This window comes from Rhincodon typus, chromosome 22, assembly GCF_021869965.1.
Source record: "Rhincodon typus isolate 14 chromosome 22, sRhiTyp1.1, whole genome shotgun sequence".
NCBI classification, from domain to species: domain Eukaryota; kingdom Metazoa; phylum Chordata; class Chondrichthyes; order Orectolobiformes; family Rhincodontidae; genus Rhincodon; species Rhincodon typus.
Window position 1 is genome coordinate 41,083,108 of NC_063353.1, and position 22,250 is coordinate 41,105,357.

Here is a 22,250-nt window from a genome sequence, read left to right on the forward strand (position 1 = left end):
AGATTTCCTTCCCTAAAAGGACACTAGTGAACCAGATGGGTTGTTACAACAATAAACAGTGGGTAAATGGTCACCATTGGGCTAGCTTTTCAAAAATTGAGTTCAAAGTGAGATTTGAAACCATAACCCCAGAACATTAACCAATGTTTCTGGATTACTAGCCTAGTGACCGGTACCACTGTGCCACTACCTCCCCTTAACTCCATTGAATGGCATGGTTATCCCTTTTCTACCTGACCAGGTGACTTTTCTTTTCTACTCCTGAAGACATTAACCACTGTCAGGGTACAGACATGCAAGCTTACATGGATGTAACAGGGGATTCTCTGGGTAGCAGGCAGTGTGAGGTTGGTAGACTTTGAGCATGTATTCTTTTTGGACCTCAATCCTGCATTCACGCAAAGCTCACACTCTCTTCAGGATCAGAAGATGTGGGTTCCAGTCCCGCTCCAGAGAAATGAGCACAACATTTTAAGCTGATGTATCACTGACATACTGAGGAAATACCGCAGTGTCAGAAGTTCCATCTTTCAGATGAAGCCTCAAACACTTTTTAATTCTCACATGAATTTTAAAGATTGTATGACTGTTTTGGAACAAGAGCTGTAGCAATTGTCCTGCCAAAATATATTTTCCCCCAAGCAATATCAGTTTAAAAAAAGTTCCCGACCTTAATCACTTTGTTGTTTATAGAAACTTGTGTCATGATCCTTGCCAATGTCAATACTGAATGAATTATATCCCAGATGAAACCTGGTTTGATCGATCCTAGCTCTTGGGTTCTTGTGGTCCAGGAGTAGCATTAATAGTAGTACCTTTGGACCAGGTAAAAGTCCCAACTGGGCTTTTAGTAGTAATATCTCCGAACAGGTCAATTAGAAAATATCTAGGCACTAACTTTTTTAAAAATAGAACCATGGAGGTCAGTTACCTAACATATTATTACATTAAGAGTCTGTCAGTGTACTTCTAGCACAAAGAATAAAATGTACATTAAACAAGGAAAAAATACATGCCACACTAAATGAAAAAAAAACCACCAAGATCCGAAACATCAGCTTTCCTGCTCCTCTGATGCTACTTGGCCTGCTGTGTTCATGGCTGGTGGTGTGCCTCAGGGATCAGTTTTGGGACCGCAATTGTTTACAATTTACATAGATGATTTGGAGTTGGAGACTAAGTATGCTGTGTCAAAATTTGCAGATGACACTAAGATGAGTGGTAGAGCAAAGTGTGCAGAAGACACTGAAAGTCTGCAGAGGGATATAGATAGTCGAAGTGAGTGGGCAAAGGTCTGGCAGATGGAGTACAATGTTGATAAGTGTGAGGTCATCCATTTTGGTAGGAATAACAGCAAAATGGACTGTTTTAAATGGTAAAAAATTGCAGCACGCTGCTGTGCAGAGGAACTTGGGTGTCCTTGTGCATGAATCGCTAAAAGTAGGATTGCAGGTGCAGCAGGTAATTAAAAAGGCAGATGGAATTTTGTCTGTCATTGCTAGAGGGATTGAGTTTAAAAACAGGGAGGCTATGCTGCAGCTGTCTCGGGTCCTGGTGAGGCCACACCTGGAGTACTGTGTGCAGTTTTGGTCTCCTTACTTGAGAAGGGATATACTAGCACTGGAGGGAGTGCAGAGGAGATTCACTCGGTTGATTCCAGAGTTGAGAGGGTTGGATTATGAGGAGAGACTGAGTAGACTGGGATTATACTCATTGGAATTCAGAAGAATGAGGGGAGATCTTATAGAAACATATAAGATTATGAAGGGAATAGATAAGGTGGAGGCAGGGAGGTTGTTTCCACTAGCAGGTGAAACTAGGACTAGAGGGCATCGCCTCAAAGTAAAGGGAAGCAGATGTAGGACTGAGGTCAGGAGGAACTTCTTCACCCAAAGGGTTGTGAATCTGTGGAATTCCCTGCCCAGTGAAGCGGTTGAAGCTATCTCACTGAATGTTTTTAAGGTAAGGCTAGGTAAATTTTTGAACAGTAAAGGAATTAAGGGTTATGGTGAGTGGGCGGGTAAGTGGAGCTGAGTCTCAAAAAGATCAGCCATGATCTTATTAAATGGCGGGGCAGGCTCGAGGGGCCAGATGGCCTACTCCTGCTCCTAGTTCTTACGTTCTTATGTTCATCCAGCTCTACACCTTGTTATACCAAAACGTTTGATTTCTGGTGTTTACCAAGTATTCAACTTCTCTCTGAGATAGTAGGAACTGCAGATGCTGGAGAATCCGAGACAACAAGGTGCAGAGCTGGATGAACACAGCAGGCCAAGCAGCATCATAGGAGCAGAGAGGCTGACGTTTCGGGCCTAGACCCTTCATCAGAAAAGGGGGAGGGGAAGGGGGCTCTGAAATAAATAGGGAGAGAGGGGGAGGCGGATAGAAGATGGATAGAGGAGAAGATAGGTGGAGAGGAAACAAACAGGTCGAAGAGGCGGGGATGGAGCCAGTAAAGGTGAGTGTAGGTGGGGAGTTAGGGAGGGATAGGTCAGTCCAGGGAGGACGGACAGGTCAAGGGGGCGGGATGAGGTTAGTCGGTAGGAGATGGAGGTGCCGCTTGAGGTGGGAGGAGGGGATAGGTGGGAGGAAGGACAGGTTAGGGAGGCGGGGACGAGCTGGACTGGTTTTGGGATGCGGTAGGGGGAGGGGAGATTTTGAAGCTTGTGAAATCCACATTGATACCATTGGGCTGCAGGGTTCCCAAGCGGAATATGAGTTGCTGTTCCTGCAACCTTCGGGTGGCATCGTTGTGGCACTGCAGGAGGCCCAGGATGGACATGTCGTCTGAGGAATGGGAGGGGGAGTTGAAATGGTTCGCGACTGGGAGGTGCAGTTGTTTATTGCGAACCGATCGTAGGTGTTCTGCAAAGCGGTCCCCGAGCCTCCGCTTGGTTTCCCCGATGTAGAGGAAACCACACCGGGTACAGCGGATGCAGTATACCACATTGGCAGATTTCTATTCCTTTTCACTCAGCATTGCCCTTAAAATCAGCAAAACCCTAATAAAGATTGACCTCATCTCCAAACCAAAACTCAGGCTGGTACAGCTGCAATCTGTTTCCTTCTAGAAAATTTCTATGCATTCAATCGATTCTTTTTGTCAGCTCAAGGATATCAAATACAAACTGCAAACTAAACCCATTATTATTTTAGCAGCAGAGCAAATGTGAGTTCTCTCAACTCATTAACAGTCTTGCTGGATTTTTTTTAACTAGAGAGTTCAATACTTCAGCCTGTAGCCTCTGGCACACACACACTGACTGATGTCAGTCTGGATTTGCTCATGACCTCTGTTCCTGGACTCAATTTCTAAGTGACAGTACAGATTTTCCCCCAGCTCTTGTTTTAACTAAGCTACTCAACGGCTGTAAAATCTCATTAAAACATATGTAAGCAAACAAGACTCCTGACTCCCTTCACTGAGAGCAACCTAAAATGTAGCTAAAACCATGTCTCCTCCTTAACACACAAAGATACAATTTAAATTAAACTTAAAAGTTATACATTTGTCCCTAACACTTCTTGTCCACACATTAGCAGATGCATTTCATAATTTACAAAATGACCACATTTTAAAAGGTGCTAATTAGCAGTGGAACTCTTTGGGGCATCCTCATTAAAACAGAGGTCACCCATTTACCAGAGAGATGTGGGAAGAAAATAATTATCACAGAGGATCTTGACTCTTTGGAACTCTCTTCCTCAAAAGGGGCTAGAAGCAGGCATCTTAACAGAGATCGATTTTTGGTAAGGAAGGTGTTAAGGTTATTGGTGTTTAGTGGGTATGCTGAGCAATTAGATCAGCCAGGATCTTATTAAATGGCATAGCAGGCTCGACAGACGAAGTGGCCTGCTCCTGCTCCTAAATCATATATTTGTATATTAAAGAAAAAAGACTTGTATTTATACAGCACGTACCATGGGCAGACTTCTCAAAACATTTCACTGTCAATGATCTACTTTTGAGATGTAACGTAGGAAACAGAGCAGCCAATTTGCACAAAGACAGCTCAATGAACATCAATGTGAAAATGCCGAGTGAATCTGCTCATTTCTTTGGGATGTCGATTGACGGATTGTTGATTGGTCAGGACAGCAAGGATAATTCCCTTTGTCTTCTTTAAAACAATGGCATGGAATCTTTCCATCCACATGAGCGTGTAGATGTCGGTGTCTCTGTTTAACAATCCATCCAAAAGGCAAACCAGCTGACACTGCAGCATGCCCTCTGTACTGCTCTGGGGAGTTGACACAGATTTTTGTGGTCAGGCCCTGGAGTTGGATTTGAAGTTGGAACGGCAGAGGAGAGTGAACTCACATGCCACATATCTAGGGCTGGCTCACCACAAACCCAAGTACTTATCCTTACTAAACACACATAAACATTTCCAGTTGGAGTTACTGGATGCCGATTAGGAATTAGACCATTGACTGGACTAATCTCCTCCCTGATGTGTGAGCCCAAATCACCCCTGTGAACTGCTCACCCAGCACAGGTTAAAATCCACTTTGCCAAGTCGTGATACTTTCACCAAACACCAGACAAATACTTCCTGAAGTGGTGCACTTCTGCAATTTAAATCCAGCACTTCTCAGACATATATCAGCCTGTTAATCTTTGTAGGGACAGTAGCTTCGGTAACCCACTGCTCATCTCTAATCTAAACAGATAATGAAAAATCACAGACCGCTGTGTTGGAGATGATCTTCTGAATATTGTACTGATGCAGTCAAACCAACCAGCACATTGTCAACCGTCATTACATGGGGTCCTTTCTTTCTCTCCCATATCAAGCAACCAGTCCTGCGCTAATCTCATTCAAAGATCACTACAGTCATCTCAAATAATTACATTCCATGTCTGGGAAATGCTTCAAGCCTAAAACTCATCCTCGAAAGATCTAGTGCTTTCCTGAGGACAGATGATCACTACCTGCAACCAATAGCAACTCTACAGCGTGGGGGGTGGTGGGGGATGGGGTGTATTCATGTTAAAAATTCTAACGAAGATTCTTCCCTCTCCACCTCTTGTCAGCACGGTCTTTTGCAAAAGGCATCATCTTGTGCAGGACTAAATTCTGTTAGATTTGCTAAACACAAGAAATGGCCAAATACGAGCCTCACAGTTCGAAGTCAGCTCCACAACGCTAAAGAAATCCCAGGCCTGATCACTGTCCAGCCATTTTTTTTCCCCTGGAACACTCATGTGCGTGGGTTCGTGGCAAGTAAATAATGACAAGTCTACATTTATATAGCACCTTCTATAACCTCAGGGCACCTTAAAGTGCTTCACAGCCAGGGAACGATTTTGTTGGAACGTTGGAAATATGGAACCCAATTTGCAAACAGCAAACTCCTATAATGTTATAATGACCAGATAATTTATTTTAGTGCTGGGCAGAGCACGGGAGTTAACCTCCCTGCCTATTTTCCACAAGAAAATTATTACCTACTGAGTAGAGGGAGTCGGCCCAGGTTAACGTTCTCAAGGTTTGTTCTGGGGATTGAACCCTGACTCAGGTCATTGCGTTGCCCACGGAGCAAATGCTGAGGAAATTCAGGATCAGTTTCAGCGTAACACCATTCATGGTGGAATATCTTCCTGCCACCCACACACCAGGCACACAGACTGCAGGCTGGCCATTGACAGCATCGGGATCCCTGCTGGATAAGATTGCTTTAAAAGGGGACGGCAACCAAATCAAAATCTTTTTCCAGTGAACCTAATCAATAATGATGGCTTGTATGGCAGGAGGAACTAGAGGAAGCCTCCCAGGACAACGTTTGTCGGGTAAATGTAATAAACTGTCCATTTAGATCATGTTGCCTGGAATTCTCCTCTCATGCATTGCAAAAAAGTGAAATACTCTGCCAATTGTGTTTAAACATATCAAAAGTCAGCACAAAGCCAGCATTTGGCCCATTTCCTGCGAGATTTTGACAACCTTTCTTGTAACAAGGAAAGGAATTATTTGCATTCATAGAGCACCTTTCACCAGGGCAGCAGGTCCCAAAGCGAAGCACAGTCAATGAAGGTTTCAGAAGTGTGCTGCAGGTTTAAGCAGTGGGAAATGCTACCAGCATTGTGCAGATTTTACTCCAGTCAGGTTGTAATGTTCTTCAGAAGCTAAAATGTATAATAAACAATCGATAAATCAGATGGAGATCATTGGGTTTTGTGGTCGTTATCCTTTCAATTCCTTCTCAGAGAAGATGAAGGAGGTGACCTTATTTAAGTGTCCAAAATGATGAACAATTTTGACAGGCTAAAAAAAAAACGGATATTCTGTTTCTGCTAGTTGGTACATCAGTAGCGACAGCTTGCAATTTCAGAATTGCCAGCAAGGGAGATAGAGTGAGATGAGGATAAACTTATATACTCAAGAGAGTTGTTAAGATTTGGAATGCGCTGCCTGAGAAGGAGGTGGAGGCTGATTCCAGAGTGAAATTACTCCACAGGGGCTGATATCCCGTCACCAAGTCACCCTTTATTTACAAGGTTGTTGACATGCTCTCTGAGCTGGCTTGTTTCTGTTCAGGCATTTTGTCACCATGCTAGGTGACATCATCAGTACAGCCTCCGATGAAGCGATGTTATTCTACTCCGCTTGGAATTTATACTGTCCAGTGTGTACGTCATTTCATCGGAGGGTCCACTGATGATGTCATCTCGCATGGTGACAAAACGCCTGAACAAAAACAAGCCAGCTTGGCGAGCAAGTCAACAACCTCACCCAAGATCTTTGCCAAAACTTTAAATCCTTTACTTACGTGGGGAGAGTCCTTGACACTGATCCAGCTCCCTCAGAGCAGACTCCTACAGGGAACAGAACCTCTCACACTCCTGTTTCTATCTGTCAGCCAGGACTCCCTGATTGGACCAGGTTAACAGCCCCAATCAGGGAACTATGAGGTCCACCTGGCTGACCTCATCACAATCGCTACACGTAAGAGGTTTCAAAAGAGAGCTGGATATATATTTGAAAATGATGAAGTTAGAGGGTTATAGAGATAGGGCTGGAGAGCGGGAGTAGCTGGGTAGCTCTTCTGGGAGCTGGTACAGATACGATGGGACAAATGGCCTCCTTCTGCATTGTAAAATTCAATCATTCTATGATTCTTCACCCAGACATTTTAAAGAGACAAAATGCTGAGATGGTTTACATAGATTATGGGAGACTGGGGGAGGTGTGCTGGCTCCTGATATTTGGAGAAACCTGACCCAAGTTCGGAAAACTAGGAATCTGATCATCCCTCTCTATTCCTCAGTGTGCTGACTTGTGTGGAATGTTTCTCCATGAGCATCAGGAACCCTGTTCTGGTGTGTTACTGACATGGCTGCCTTCCACGTATGGCTCTGGTAGGTCTGGTTTCTCTCAGACGCTGCCAGACCTGCTGAGTATTTCCGGTATTCTCCGATTTCAACATTTTCTATGTTAGTAAGTTAGTTGCTCATGGTGCACGTCACAGTAAGCTTGCTCCACAATCTCTACCCATTGGCTTGAGCACATAAGGAAGACCGACATTCCCAGTGCGGTACTGATGGAGCGCTGCACCATCAGGAGGTGCCAGATTCCAGACAGGCTATGACACCCAGACTGTGCCTGGCCTCTGCTGTGAGCATCAAAGATTCCATGCTGTTATTTCAAGCAAGATTCAGAGAGTTGTCCGCCAGTTGTCCTGGCAATATTTATCCACAATCAACACTGAAATCAGATTTGCTGGTCAGCACCATAGTGTTGCCCATTAGACCTTGCTTTATGCAAATTGGTCACCAAATTTCCAACATTACAGCAATGAGTAAGAGTTATTAACGGTGCTATGCAAATGTAGGGTTGCCTTTAATCAGCATGTAAAGGTTGGGGGGGGGCAAAAGGGGGAGGAGGAGGCATTCAACAGGTGGAAGGGGGAGGGAAGGAAAAGGAGAGACTAGAGGGGACAGGAGAGGGGGTAACGAGGAGTGGAAAAGAGGGAGAAAGGAGAAAAAGGAAACTATATGTTTATTTGGAGGTTTTTCTTCCTTCATTTGCTCATCTTTAGAGTTGAGGCTATTGATTTGGAATTATGCAGCTTCTGAAAAATACAAGACATCAGAGACACAATAAATTGACAATTGTAGTTAATGAGTGAAGCTGCAAAGCAGTTTCAGACTGACTGACCCTTCATGGGGAAAGGTAACCGTCTGATGTGCCAGCTCAAATATATTGCATTGTATTTTTACAGAAGACAACTCTAAGCTTAGCCTGGAGCACAAGCCAGCAACCCATAACATAAAGCTGTCCTGTCATGAATACAATGCTGTATTGAACAGCACAACTTCAGAGAGGCAAAAGGTTTACTGGGGAGAGGGTGGGCAATGAAAAGGAGATATCAGTGCTGCACACAACGGAGACAACACGTGCCTACGACTCAAGACTCAGCAGCTAAAGCCAGAAGCCTTTCAATACAAGTCTATCTAAACTTGTAAGCATACATACCACCTTGAACTAGCGCTGTGAGCTACTCCGACTGCCGTGTGTGCAGACAAAGGGCTTTGATAAAATCATACATTTGTGGGATTGTTTCAGGGGCCGTGTTAATAAATGTACACTTTTTGTTGCTATTTGCCAGCCACCTCCTCTTGTCCCACAGCAACATTCCAATCTCAGTCAACAACTGGCAAACTGTGCTGGGTAACTCGTGAAAAAGTTCCGCTGCTCCTCACATGAAACTTCGAACGGGAATGGTCATTGACCTGCTGCAGCTACCAAGGTTACAACTAGCCACAGCAGTGCTCATCCCTACATTTGGAGGAACATTGCGTTGGAATTGCAATGTTCCTGCTGCACGATAGTTAGGGATGTTAAACTCATCATTCCCACACAGAGTGCTCAAGGGGCTTGACTTCGGCAGCATGTGCTGTTAAACACACAAGCGATAATCAATCATTTTTACTGCACACTTCAGGGGTTGGGGACAAGCGAAGGTAAAGAATACACTTGTGACGGAAGATGATAATTGCAGATGGTTGCTAGCCAGGTGTTTGTTACAAATGCACTAAGCTGTGTTTGTCAATAGGAAAACCACTGGAATTACATGGAGAACATAGAAGTTATAAAACACAAACAGACCTAACTGTTGTGCATCGTCATTTATCCCCCACAAATGGACACATTTATCCACTAAAAAAAAATTCAAAGAACTGCAGATGCTGGAAATCAGAATCAAAAATAGAAATTGATGGAAAAACTTAGCACGCCTGGCAGCATCTGTGGAGAGAAAGCAGAATTAACAGTTCAGGTCCAGTTTCAAACAGAGGTTCTTAATAAGGGTCAGTGGACTCAAAACATCAACTCTGTTTCTCTTTCCACGGATGCTGCCAGACCTGCCGAGTTTCTCCAGCAATTTGTGTTTTTGTGTCACATTTATCCACTCTGTTTCTGTACAAATCTACAGCCTCTTTTCCCTCATCTTTAATAGCCTCAGCGTGGTTTTCAAATCCCTCCAAGATCTTGCTCCTCTAGTTGAGATAGCGATATTCCTCCAGCTCTGGTCTCTTGTTCATTAATAATTTCAATCACTCCACCATTAGCACTGACCGTTGAGCCACCATGGCCTAAAGCACTGGGATTCACTGTATAAACCCCTCTCGCTTTACTCTTTTAGAAATACTCTGGAAAAACCTAACTCTGGGATGATGTTTGTCATAATCTGCCCTAACCACAATATCTTATGTGGTTCAGTGCCAAATTCTGTTTTCTAACATTCCCCTGTGAAGCAATTTTTTAAAAAAATTAACAGGATGTGTGTGTTGCTGACTAGGCCAGCATTTATAGCCCATCCCTAATTGCCCCAAAGGGCAGTTTAAGAGTCAACCACATTGTTGTGTGTCTGGAGTCACATGTAGGCCAGACCAGATAAGGACAGCAGTTTTCTTCCCTGAAGAACCATTATTGAACCAGAAAGTTTTTTCTGACAATCAATAATGGTGATTGTTAGACTCTGAATTCCAGATTTTTACTGAATTCAAATTCCACCATTTGCCATGGCACGGTTCAAATCCAGGTCCCCAAAACATCACTAAGTCTCTGGACTAATAGTCTAACGAAGTCATCATTAAGGCATTTTTGCAATATATAAATAAAGTTGCTGCTATTGTTCATCGAACTACCAAATCTAACCTTCAATATTGATGTGTTTTTGGACTCAACTGCAAACCCTGGAAACAAATGCAAGAGCTTCATACCTCTATTCCAATTAACGTTCTTCTTTGACTCCTCAACTACCGGAAACAATCTGCTTCTATCCTCTCCCCCATCCTTCCATCACTGTGAATATTCAAATTGAAATATCCATTTTATTAATGCTATTTGTACTTCACTGTTTGAAGGAGTGTGTCATCTTGGTTTATGAACGAGATCACTGGCTCTATTTGCATGGGAGTGGCGGAAGAGAGTGGGTGGGTGGGTGGTTAGAGGAGAGGGGGAGATTATCAGCCAACATTCCTGCTTGGAACACACAAATGGATGTGTTCTAAGGGAGGATAGAAGAGTCTTTGGCTCTAGTGCCTTCCTCGGGTTACTAACTAACTGCCGTTCAAACTTTAGCTCCACAGACGGAAGACCTGGAGTCTCAGCCATGGAGACGAAGGTACAACATCTTCAAAAATTGACAGGAGGGAAGATAATCTGGTCGATAAAACAAAAGAGCCTTATGTGAAAAATGAAAAACTGAACTGACGTTAGAAACACTCCTGCAGCTGTATCAGATTATAAGCATTACTGATTCTTCGATAGCAAACTTGTAAACAAGAAGATTGGGAAGCTAAAAATGTGACATTTAACATTGCAATGGCATGGCTGTGTAGCTAAGGGGTCCACAAAGTGAGTGAGAATCACATGGAAGACGCTTAGAGGTTGTTCCTATGCGGAAACAATACAACTCAAGGCAGATAAAAATGATGTGCACAAAATCAAAGGCCGAGACAACCCATTATTGTAATGATTGGAACTGCTCGAGTACACTATCTGCCATTGTTTAGAGAGTGAGTGAATGCATGAAGGAAGAGTATGATAGGGAGAAAAGGGAGAGAGAAAGATAATGGGCTCAGGAGGAGGGGGTAGAAAGAGAGAGGGAGAGGGAGTGCACAGGTGAGAGTGGCCACTAATGTAACAGACAGGAAGTAAGAGTGATAATAGAGGCATTTTGAAACAGGTGAACACCACAGGGGTTGGGGTACAGCATCACCCGGGATAAATGTTATTTTGATTTAGCAGGTTTACGTGCACCTTTTTCAAGGTTTTTTTAGCCGTTAGTTTATATTTGTGCTAAGGTATCCCATCAGGGGCCAGTTAACCCTTATTTTATGTTTAAAGAGGGGAAATAGCAGCAGCATGCATGAGTGAGAGAGAGCAGGAGAGTGAGCAAGAGGCTATGCTCTTGGGAATATATACTCTTCCTTCATGCATTCACTCACTCTCTAAACAATGGCAGATAGTGTACTCGAGCAGTTCCAATCATTACAATAATGGGTTGTCTCGGCCTTTGATTTTGTGCACATCATTTTTATCTGCCTTGAGTTGTATTGTTTCCGCATAGGAACAACCTCTAAGCGTCTTCCATGTGATTCTCACTCACTTTGTGGACCCCTTAGCTACACAGCCATGCCATTGCAATGTTAAATGTCACATTTTTAGCTTCCCAATCTTCTTGTTTACAAGTTGCTGTTTTCCCAAAGGGTGAGGGGAACACTAGAGGAGTGTCATAGTGACGTTAACCCATTATCTTCTCCAATGTCTGTTCTTAGCACAGCCTTCATGGGATCAGCAAGAATCCTGATGTTTTTTTTTCTTCTCTGAGGGAAGGAAAGAAAGATCAGCCATTGCAGTACCCTCAGTAGGAAGGCCAGAGAGGTAAAAATGGACAACCTTTATTTTAATAACTGAAGTAGTTTAAATGGCAGTGCTGCTGGTAATGTGTGTTTTGCCGAAGGGAGGGTATTTTACCTGAGGCAGCAATGCTTATGTAATCTCCTGTAAGATAACATGCTGGGCATGATTGCGTGGTATTAAATAATGCAATAGACATTTGTTAAAGCTCATCAATATGTACAATTATTACCTTCACGGGCCCACTGTAAAATTGAATTGTTTAATGTGAGCCCTGACAAAGAGCAATATGTTTTCAATAGCATGTCATGCTTCAAGGGATCAGAGTTGAGATAGAGTACATGGTCGACATACACTCAGGTCACATACAATGATTCAGTGATGCTATCACGAGCATGTCTCTAAAGTATACTGACATACTGACTAATGGACAAATTCCCAGGCCATGATAGGAATTGGCATGTGACAAAACATTAACGTAGCACTTGCCAGTCACAGTACAGAACACTGAAGGAGATGAACTGGAAAACACAATGCTTCTTTTCAATCTGCTTCTGGTAAAGGACACATGTGAGTCCATTAATTATATAGAGGGGTGGGGCTCCAAGGCTTAAAATGGTACCAAATGTTGATATAGCTGGCAAATCAATTACTCAGTAAGAAACTGCAAGATGCAGAGATACAATAAATCATCTTTGACTAGAGTTCATCTTTATTTAGCTGGATAAAGAGATTCCTATTTTCCCATGGATATAGTCATGCCCTTCAGCTGTTTGATACAGTCACAGAGTCACAGAGTCACACAGCATGGAAACAGACCCTTCCGTCCAACTCGTCCACACCAATCATGTTCCCAAAACTGAACTAGTCCCATATCCCTCCAAACCTTTCATATTCATGTACCTGTACAAATGCCATTTAAATGTTGTGATTGTACATGCATCCACCACTTCATCTGGCATTCAATCAACATACAAACCACCCTCTGTGTGAAAAAATAACCCTTCAGGCTCTTTTTAAATCTTTTCTGTCTCAACTTAAACCTATGCCCTCTGGTTTTAAACTTCCCTACCCTGGGGAAAAGACCTTTACTATTCACCTTATCCATGCCCCTCATGATTTTATAAACCTCCATAACATCACTCGTCAACCTCCTACGCTCCACGGAAAAAAGTCCCAGCCTATCCAGCCTCTCCTTATAACTCCAGTCTCAGCAACATCCTTGTAAATCTTTTCAATTTAATAACAGCCTTCCTATAGCACAGCAACTGCAACTGTACACAGTACTCCACAAGTGGCCTCACCAAAGCACTATATGACTTGAACACGGTGTCCCAACTCCTGTACTCAATGCTGCACAAATGAATCTAAAAAAATATTGTTTAAAAATGGAAGTTTTTAAAAAATGAGAGCAGAATTTACTAGTTGCAGTAGCTTCCTTCACAGTAAATTAGGGACACAAGTTACAAGTTAGGAGTTGGGGGTGAAAGACAAAGAGTCAGTTGAAATCTCTTCATCCAATAAATGAATTTGTGGAATACAATGCAAAGGAACATCACTGAAGAGGACAATATTCATCACCACCTAGGAGTGTGCATTCACGTCAGCTTTATACAACTTCCCCATTTTGATTTTGACTGACTTCAAGCAACTCAAAAGTTGCAACGCAAACATGAGGAAATGATGTCACATTTGGACAGAGCCTGGCTCGGACTCCATCTACATTCAACAACAATTTTTTATTCATTTACATTGCAAGGTGAACAGCGTGAATCACATTGAAACAAACACACAAAGTGCTGGAGAAACTCAGTAGGTCCTGCAGCATCCATGGAGGCAGAAACAGAGTTAACATCTCGAGTCCAACTGACTCTTCATCATAACCGTCACATCTGTGTGGATTGCAAACCACATATAGGGCAGGAGTGGCAGATTTCCTTCCCTGAAGCTATTGTTGAACCAGATCAGTTTTCAACCGTTTCTAACAGCTGGATGTCCATCATCACCATTATGGAGATAACCATTTTATGAAATTTATAGAACTACCTGAATTTGTTGCAATGTTGGGATTTGAGCTGATGCTTTGGGTCAATTTTCTAGGCTTCCAGCTGATGAATTTAATACCCCAACCACTATTCGAGTGTACCCTAATTTTGTCCCAACTCTATCAACCTCCTCCTACTGATATATTGGAAACCTGATACAGGTTTTCAAAATGTAGTGGGGATGGGATAATACAGAAAAAAATACTTTTTTTTAATTGGATTAAATCAGAAATTGCAGAACATAAATACAAAGTTCATCCAATTAACAGAAGATTTATGAAGAATTCTTTTTTGCCTTAAAGGCTTTTAGGACGTGAAAGGTCCTAGATCCCAAAACTTTTAAAAGAGAAGCAGATATGTATTTGAAAAAGATACATTTGAATGGTAGCAGTGACGTGGGCCAAAGTGGATAGCCCTTTCAGAAAGGTGGCACAGGAAAGTCAGGACAAATGGCCCCATATATTGTAACACCATAATGCCTGAAAGTGGGAAATCTGCAATGAATAATGCCAGAATCAGACTGTGATGCCTTTTACAATTGAGCTGCTGCATCATGAGGCTGAAGAGTAAAGGACCTAACCATTTGAGTTAACGTAGCAGCTCATGAATTTAAAATGAGGAACAACAAATATAGTTGGGCTGGCATGAGGGTAGAGTGGGAAAGGAAACGGGAACAGTTTAGGAAATCAATTTCAATCTGAAGCGTTCCTTTTCTGTGAGATTTATGTACAAGTTACCAGCGGTGGATCAGAACTTACAAATTGGATGGGGGAAGGGGTTAAGAGAATAACATTAAGCTGAGAAAACCTTGGGTCATATTTTTCACCGAAAATGTGCTTTTAATTAAATTGATTTGACTTTTCTTCCCCTCCACCCTCGAACTTGCCTTTCATTCCCACTGCTGCCAGATGCTTGTTTTTTGTCACACTGTACAGAACAATTGCTAAGTGACAATGCAGTGCGTACACAGACCAATTACTAAAGATTTTCTGTTGGTCCTAATGACACACAATCGATTACAGCTGGAGGGGGGGCCAGGAAACAGCACACAACCCACATGAGAGTCCAAGAGGCTGTCTTGTAGAAGACTTTGAAGCAATGCAGACAGAACGAGGACCCAGTTACCTGTCACTTCATAGATTCCACCAGATGTAGCCACATGCTGTCTTGAGCTCCCACCCATGTGCTTTTAATCACTCAGCAGAGGCACGGTTCAATAATTGTGTCACGGCAACCATAAGCATCAATAGCAACTTGAGGTTTTCCTCTTTGTCCCTCCTCTGCACCCCCACCCTAGACGTGCATAGGATTTGAGTTGCTGTGCTATAAACAAAAGTTCATCCAAGAATCTGTTCCAGAACCCACTGCAAACCAATATCTCAGCGTTACTCATATTTCCTAAGTTTAAAATAAAGCAAACGGAACCAGAAACTTTACTGAACCAGTCATAGCTATAAGGGTGGGTTAGAGACTTGAAATACTGCAGTGAGCAACTCACCTCCTGTTTCCCATCAATAAGGCACGAGTCAGGAGTATGATGGAATACTCCCCACTTGCCTGGATGGATGAAGCCACAACACAACACTCAAGAAGCTCAACACCATCCAGGACAAAGAAGTCTACTAGTTTTGCACCCCATCTAACAATTTTACTCCCTCCATCTGTACTACAATGGTAGTAGTGTGCACTTTCTACAAGATGCACTGCAACAACTCGCTAACGCTCCTTTGACAGCACCTTTCAAACACCCTTCACTGTTCAGAAGGAAAAAAGCAACAAATGTGTGGGAATGCAATCTCCTCCAAGCCACTCACCATTCTGACTTGGAACTGAAATGATGTTCCTTTACTGTCACTGAGTCAAAATTCTGGAACTGTCTTCCTAACAGAATTGTGGGGGCCTATACATCTCAAGGATCTGCAACTACTACTCATCACCAACTTCTCGGGGCAATTAGAGGTAAGCATTTAATGCTGGCCTAGCCTGTCATGGCCCCATCCTATGAACAAATTAAAAACAAAAGGGACACTCAAGCTTACTCATTCCAAGCAGCTGGTCCAATGCAATTTGATGCAGTCTCCACATAACCCACAACCTCCAGAAGCAAGTATTTTTGCAAAAGACCCCTGATGCCAGAACATTCCGGTTGTCTGCCACTTCGACACACCACTGTGGTCCCTGGCCGACATCTTTGTTTCAGGCTTGCTGTCGTGCTCCAGTGAATCTCAGCACAGGCGGAACAGCACCTCGTTTTCCACTTGGGAACTCAGGACGCAATATCTAATTAAAAAATTTTAGGGCTTGAACACCTTCGCCCGTGTCCTTCCACCAACCCCAACATACCAGGCCTTGTCATCACATGGGCTGCTATCACACACAACCCACTGTCGGCTCCTAACAGTATCCATTAGCATTTACTGATTCTCTCAGGCTGATGTTTACCTACTCAGTTGTCTGCCCAACTGCTTTTTCCTCTACCTGTCGTTTACTACTACCCCCTCACACCTACCCCATGAACACCAACATTTTCCTAGCTACCATCGGTTCTGAAGAAGGGTCGCTGGATCTGAAATGTTAACTCTGCTTTCTCTCCACAGATGCTGCCAGACCTGCTGAGTTTTTCCAGCAACTTCCATTTTTGTTTCTGATTTCCAACATCCACAGTTATTTTGTTTTGTTTTGGTCTGGGGTTTGATTTGGGTAATATACAGGCATCGTTCGTGATCGAGGCAATGTGGTTTTCTCTTCCACCATGGGTGAAAAATCCATTCTTTCAGTTTATCATCCAAGTGATGAAGGACAAAGTGACTCCTTACCTGTCAATATAAAATCTTCAAGCCTCAAAATGTCAAAAGTCAGAAACTGAAGTATAATCAAGATGACTGTAAACTGGCTTACTTAAAAAAAAGTACCATCTTATTGGGTGCTACCAGATTAGGCTGATAAAAAGAAAACTCGAGTTATTCCTGTTTTACCAGTGGGATTTGCACCGAAAAGTGCTGGATAATTTTAGAAAACAGAAAAGCAAGGGTTCCTTGAAAGTGGAATCGCAGGTAGATAGGATAGTGAAGATAGCATTTGGCATGCTTTCCTTTATTTGGTCAGTGCATTGAGTATAAGGAGTTGGGAGGTCATGTTGCAGCCATACAGGACATTGGTTAGGCCACTTCTGGAATACTGCATGCAATTCTAGTCTCTCTGCTATCGGAAGGATGTTGTGAAACTTGAAAGGGTTCAGAAAAGATTTACAAGGATGTTGCCAGGATTGGAGGGTTTGAGCTATTGGTAAAGGCTGAATAGGCTGGGGCTATTTTCCCTGCAGCGTCGGAGGCTGAGGGATGACCTTATAGAGGTTTGTAAAACCATGAGGGCCATGAATTGGGTAAATAGGCAAGGTCTTTTCCCTGGGGTTGGGGATTCCAAAACTAGAGGGCATCGGTTTAATGTGAGAAGGGAAAGATTTAAACGGGACCTAAGGGGCAATTTTTTCACACAGAGGATGGTGTGTGTGTGTATGGAATGTGCTGCCAGAGGAAGTGGTGGAGGCATTTAAAAGGCATCTGGATGGGTACATGAATAGGAAGAATTTCGAGGGATATGGGCCAAATGCTGGCAAATGGGACTAGATTAATTTAGGATATCTGGTCAGCATGGACAAGTTTGACTGAAGGATGTGTTTCCGTGCTGTACGTCTCAATGACTCTATGACTCTACAAGATTGACTGTGCCCTCAGACAGTGAAATGGTATCTTTATAAACACATTAAGTATTTCTGTACATCTTGTACAGACGAACCCCTATTCCACCGAGCTCACAGGCATATTAGGAGCACCATGTATCACCATCTGACAGACGCCGTGTTTACACAGCAGTGCTGCTGGAATAGGGACTGCTTTCAGGAGCAATGCAGCATCTTAAGTGGAGCAATGTAGGTCTGGGAAGGGTTGCTGCTTCACCTAGATGCCCAAAAGATTTTATAGGTGGTGTAAAAAAATAATTAATTTATTTAAAATAAAGCAAGCATGAGGATAAAACAACAATGAGAATAAAAATCCACAAGTGGACAATTATCAAAATTTGTGAAGGGTCCGAAAGGAAAATACATTCTTGAATTTATACAGCTTTAATGAGGTGTAAACTAATTCATGATTTCTGAATTTGTAATGGTGAAAACTGAATAAATAGTGGCTCCAATTAACAGAGCAGCAAAATGTCTCTAAGTATTCTCTAAAACTTGCTTATGTGACGTCAATGAAGCACATTTCAAATTCCTTTCTAAAGGACAATTAAATGTAAATTAAAACTGTGGGTGAGCTGAAAGGACAATGATTGTTATGGTGAGTCATTCTTGCTGACCTAGCCACGGAGAGCTGGGGCTGACAAAGGCAAGCACTCAGCTCAACCAGACTCCAGAATTAGAGACGCTTGCTGTTGTGTTATTCTTATTTCGAGTACCATCTGTAGGACAGCACAGGAAGTCTTTAGTTGAAAGCACTTCCTGCAATGAACAGGAAATCTGGTTATGATTATACAGCCATTCTATGCTATTAAGATTTATCTGTACAGTCTTCTGCAGGAAATTTTGTTGCTTTTTGATGTGAGGCTTGCCTCCTGCAGGGTATCTTTACCTGACACAGGTATGTTATGTTATGAGGGATAACATAAGTAACTGGACATAGGAAATGTGGTATTGAAGAATCCAACAGATTATATTCACAGACAGACAGGGCTAGTATTAGGCTTTTCAGTTACAAAGAGCTGTATGGCTTTTATCAGCAAGTCATGCTTCAAGTCGCCTGAGTTAAGATGGAGTCTGAGATGCTCATACCATCCAGTTATCATGAGTGTCTGTCTCAAAGATGTACTGGCTGAGACATATAACATACTTCTTACTAACTTTACTTCATTTCTTTGGTAGCAAATGACTACAAATGGCTCAATTTTTAAACTCCACTTGGCCTGCAGCTGAAACCTATATTTTTTACATGTTGAATCATAGGGCAATGTGAATTAGATATGCCTCTAATTCATAATACAAGACGTTATATTCCAGCTATTGTTGCCAAGAAGCTATCACATTTCTCTCACTTCATATATAAACTGTTACACTCCAGTCTTTGGCACCTTCCAGCAGCGGCCATAATTCCCATTTGCTCCTGGAAACGTGTGAAAATTCTCACCCCAAATGCACTTTCAGTAGAGAGACTGATAACAATCAGAACCGGAATCCTGGTGGCACCTTCCCAATGAGTGAAGAAGTAATCTATGACTAAATATAGCATGGCTCGAAATGGAACCTGTGAATTCAGCATGGTAGGTGAGCCAACACTAAGTCTAACTGGCCAGGGAGACTCAACAACTCAACTGCTTTAGCTTACCAATGCTACTAGAGGTCAGCAGACATCTATCCAGATATGACAGAGGATGGACACAGATCAAACAATTGATTTCAGGTGGGTCATTTTCACATTGGCGCAAACTCTCTGTTGACTGAAAAGCCCAACTCTCAAGAGTCAAGCAGTGTCAGAAACCCAGCACACAGAGCTACCAAATATAATTAAGATTTGTTATTTTGGCATCTGATGACATGCCCTAGCAGCCACTGGTCACTGGAGGAGTGTTGTTTTATTTATTAACAGGCTGAGAGTGTCGCTGGCCAAGTAACACTTATTGCCCATCCCTAATTGCCCAGCAGGCAGTTCAGAATCAACCATATTGCTGTGGGTCTGGACTCACATGTAAGGATGGCAGTTTCCTTCTCTAAAAGACATTGGTATCCTAAAGGATTCATAGTCATCATTAGAATCTTAATTCCAGATATTTTTATTGAATTCAAATTCCACCATCTGCCGTGGCAGGATTCGAACCTAGGTCCTTGGAACATTATCTGGGTCTCTGAATTAACAGTCCAGTGATAATACCACTAGGCCATCACATTCCCTAGATTCCCTAGGCTAGTGGCTCTCCAGTGTGATCATTCATATTGAAGGCCTTCATTGCACACTTGCAAGCATGTGTGACGCAGACTCTGGATACCTCAACAAAAAGTCCTTGAGAATGAGACTATCTTCCATTTGCTTCACATATGTCAACACATCTGAATTCTACTACTACTTTTTATGATGAATATGGATGACATGACAAATAAAAACCGAAAGAATACTGGATGCTGTAAATCAGGAACAAAAACAGAAGTTGCTGGAAAAGCACAGCAGGCCTTTTTTTTTCTGAAGAAGGGTCTAGGCCCGAAACGTCAGCTTTCCTGCTCCTCTGATGCTGCTTGGCCTGCTGTGTTCATCCAGCTCTACACCTTGTTATCTCAGATTCTCCAGCAGTTCCTACTATCTCTGAGCCAAATAACCTGATTTACTGAGGGATCAATATTAGCCAGTATACTGTGAGTGACTTCCCTGTTCTTCTTCAGAATGGCACCTAGAATCCTCTACATCCATCTAAAGAGGATCTAACTTAAAGTCTCATCTGCTAGACAGCACATCCAATGCTGCAGTGCTCCTTCAAGTTTTGTAAATAGCAGTGGATTGCCAGCCTTGGGTTTTTAAGGACTTAAACCCTGGAGTGGGGCTTGAATTTAGGACCTTGTGGTTCAGAAGCAAGAGTGCATCCAACTGGGATACATCCTGTGGATGAATCTGAATCAATGAAGTGATCTCTTGTTTGATGACTGGTAATAAACATCAGAGTTACGTCTTATCAGACTATAACTATTGGAGGTATAGTATACATAGCTTTCAAAGAAAATAAGAACGTTGTCAGTGTCGGACTTATAAAGTCTCGCAAAGTTTATTAAATCTTAGGGACCCTGTCCCAAAGTAGATGTGACCATACACTTATTCAGTTCCTTTTCCTTATCTCCACTTCTGTCTTACTGTATTTGTACTTACCTACTACTTTTCCACTCCCTTCAACTTTGGTGGTGGCTGAGCTACAACTTTCATGCATCTAAAACCTTACTGGTTCCACCCCAGTCCTTAAGAAGATACTTCTTTCAGTATGTGAAAAAGGCAAGTACTAAGACAGTCATTCAGTTCGAAACTCATCGGAGAGCAGACGACCTTGTCTGCTATTCCTGCAAAGTTTCTGGCACATGGATCCTTTACACATATTGTAAAGATTCCCAATAGGGTTGTTTCAAAATACTGTAGGGGGAGGCAATGGCTTAGAGGTATTATTGCTGGACTGTTAATCCAGAGACCTGGATAACATTCTGGGGATCCAGGCTCGAATCCTGCCATGGCAGATGGTGGAATTTGAATTCAATAAAATATCTGGAATTAATAATATCATTAGATTAAGAGTCTAATGATGACCATGAATCCGTTGCTGATTGTCAGGAAAAATCCTCCTGGTTCACTGATGCCCTTTAGGGAAGGAAACTGCCATTCTTACCTGGTCTGGCCTACATGTGACTCCAGACCCATAGCAATGTGGTTGACTCTTAACTGCCCTCTGGGCAATTAGGGATAAGCAATAAATGCTGCCTGGTCAGCGACGCCATCATCCTGTTAATGAATAAAGGCAAAAAATGTGTAGCTGCAGCCACCCCAAAACAGAATTGCAAAAAAGATATTTTATCTCAAGTGTTTGGCAACAACAGAATGAGCACAAATGAGTCAACTGATTGTGAACATACATAAAGAAAACTCCCATTTTGTAGAGATAACAAGGTGTAGAGCTGGATGAGCACAACAGGCCAGGCAGCATCAGAAGAGCAGGAAAGCTGACGTTTCGGGTCTGGGCTGTGCAAGTGGTTGACGGAGGGTTTTGGGCATTAACATTTCGGAATACAGCAGCTGACTGTTGGGAAGAGGTCTGCACCATGCAAGGACTGTCAGAATGGACATATGGCTCTATACAGCTGCAGGTGCTCTGGTTGGAATTTCCTGTCAGAAATCCACAACTAGCTCCTATCGTACAAAAGAGGAAGAACGTCAATCTGCATGCGACTGCCACTCCTTGGAAAACCCAGCCCACGAATTCTCACCGTACAGAGCAAGAGGGGTCAGGGAACCAGGTAGACTTGGAATGGCCCCCAGCATTATGATTCGGCTTTGCTGATGTACAAAATAAATGGAATTCATTGGTGCCCTTTATAATTTCCACACTGTAGCCTCTATTTTCCATAAAGACCAGCAGCGAAAGGCATAAAATGAAGGAGGACATAGTTGCAGACACCCTTATATTTGTTACAGAAGGCTTTGTGGTCGTAGGAAAATAAAGAAAAGTTACTTAGGGTGGAAATGAAAGGCACATAATCTGTCCTTGAAACCAACGGGAGTTGTTGATTTCTGCCACTATCTAAACAATTAAACAATGA